At 39.5% G+C, this 2,481-nt stretch overlaps 1 pseudogene; it reads right to left on the bottom strand.

Moving 5' to 3' along the window:
• Positions 1-425: 425 nt before the first annotated feature.
• LOC100956807 lies at positions 426-1,520 on the bottom strand (annotated as a pseudogene).
• Positions 1,521-2,481: the final 961 nt, after the last annotated feature.

Genomic DNA, 2,481 nt, shown 5'->3' on the forward strand with positions numbered 1-2,481 from the left:
CAAATCATGAAACGTCATGACAAATATAAGTAAAGGTAAAATCTCCTAGAGTAATTCCTAAATGAAGTTAATATTACCACACTGATCAGTAAACCCCAGAAGAAAAGTGAACAGCGCTTACATATCAGGTCCTTCTTAAACATTATACAACTTTTCAAAGTTAACGCAAAAAATTGGTAGGTTTGGCCACGCTGCACAATTTTTTTTAACAAAAACATGGTATTCAGAAAAAACTCTTCTATTCCCCATTTTGAATCATTAGCTCCAAACCTAAGTAAAAGATCAGCTAGAAGGATTTTAAATTATTTACAATTCTAGCAGGTGCTTCTGCCATAGTGGCTCAGCTTCCTTCCCACAGTGCCTTTCACCTTCTCCACAGCAGTTTTCAGTTCCCTGTTCCCTCGGGGGGCTATTCTCATGACTGCTCATCTCTACTGGTCATCAGTCATTTTGAACAGTTCCAACAGTGCCCCAACAGCTCCAAAATAACCCTCATGTTCCCAAAACAGAGCTTTTATCTGTCCTTTGGACCAAAAATCCATGGCATATGCTAGGAGCTTCATGGAGACCATATTGATTCGGAGAAAATTCCAAAAAAACACGATTCTATCTATATTCTCATTCAATGCACACATCTGAGCAATGGAGCCAATGTTGTTGGTGATGGTGACCAATGTGGCCCAGGCAAGGTTTTCCTTGCTGATGGAATCTCGCTTTTCTTTACTCATCATGTTGCCAAAGCTTGATGCTACAGCAGATCCTTGAAGGCCAAATCGTTCATAGTCTCCTCTGTAAATGTCCTTCACCAGCTTATCAACATTGGTGTTGTCGTCTTTAGCTGCCATTTCCAGAGCTTCTTCAAAGGTCTCACAACCAGTCATCAAGCAACATAGGCCTAGGAATGTTCCACCTCCAAGACTGGTCCCTGTAACTCTTTTATAGTTGTCCTTGGAGTACACTGTTAGAATGCTGACACCTGAGCCCATGTTAACCAGCAACATAGGGTATGGATTATCAAGGCAGTACGGATTTTTTTGACACAATTCAGGATTTGTGGGATTTTCAAAATAGTAACATTCTAGCTTGCCATTGAAGCCGACAGAGTCGACGTAAAGCAGGCCCTGAATCAGACAGTCCAGTTCATCCAGTTTACGCAGCTGCAGGTCAGCAATCATTCTGAAGTCCTCTTCAAACTTGAAAGCCCCACCTCCCATGGCACAGAGGGTGGTGTGAAGGCTGGAAAAGTTTTTCTCGCTGCCCATCTAAATGAACCTGTGCATGACACAGCTGCGGAAGCGGATGAAGTGGAGGTTCCCTTTGTGCCTATACTTGGTCAAGGTTTTCAGTTCCAAGTGGACGTCCCCGATCCCGGTTTTCCCATAAGCAGTGTTAGAAGTCAGGTAATTCTGGATGGTCTTTAGGTTCTCTACCTCCTCTTGTTCCTCTTTGGCTCTAATATCCTTTGGTTCAAAGTAGACCAACTTAACCAGTGTTCCACCAATGTCCATGCCGAACCATGGGAACACAGTCAATTCAGCTCGGAGATGAAGTTTGCTGGTTCAGTCTCTAAGACTCCCTGTCAGCATGGCCTGCAGTGTAGGAGCAGCACCATATAAAAGATGAAGCCCAAAATCAGCACTCAGAACAACTACACGACCTTTCTAATCACATAATTTTCATGAAGCTTTATAACAATGGGGGAAATGTGGAAACAAGTTACATATTTATATATATATATATATATATATGCACAAACAATGTTTCTTTAACCACGGGGTGAAGGTTAATATCTCTAGTGATGGCATGTGGATATCATGTACTTCTTGATACATATGATGTTAAGAGCAATTTACCTCTGTAAATTGGTCTTCTCTCCACCACAAGAAAAACATCATTCTATTGTAATAATGAGAAAATCATCCAAGTAACACAAATTGAGAGTAATTCTACAGGGTCACTGACCAGTACAACTCAAAACTATAAAAGTCAAGAGGCAAAACCAGAGAAGACTGAGAAACTGTCATAGATCAATTTCTAAGGAAACATGATAATTAAATGTAGGATGAATACTTGATTAGCCCCTAAACCAGAAAAAAGACATTAATGGAAACCCAGTGATGATTGAATAAAGTAAAGAGCTTACTTAATTTGAAGAATAGTGTCCTAAATTGGTTTTTTTTTTTTGTTTGTTTTAAAAAATAGTCATGATAATGTAAAGGATAACATTAGAGGAAAGTTAAAGTGGGTGAGAAGAATTCAGGGGCTCTCTATATGATTTTTGTAACTTTGCTTAAAATCTGCAATTATTTCAAAATTTAGAGTTAAAAAAAAATAAGTGTTGAGTTTTGTATCTCCTCTGATATGGCTTTTCTGATAATTGCTTGGGGTTCCTTGTTTTCTAAAGACAGCTCATTTGAGTGAAATGGTCCCCAGCTTGCTTTCAAGAAGACAGACTTCTATGTCCTCCATCATTTGAAAGAA

Source organism: Otolemur garnettii, unplaced genomic scaffold (genome assembly GCF_000181295.1).
Source record: "Otolemur garnettii isolate 467f Iridium unplaced genomic scaffold, OtoGar3 scaffold00038, whole genome shotgun sequence".
NCBI classification, from domain to species: Eukaryota; Metazoa; Chordata; class Mammalia; order Primates; family Galagidae; genus Otolemur; species Otolemur garnettii.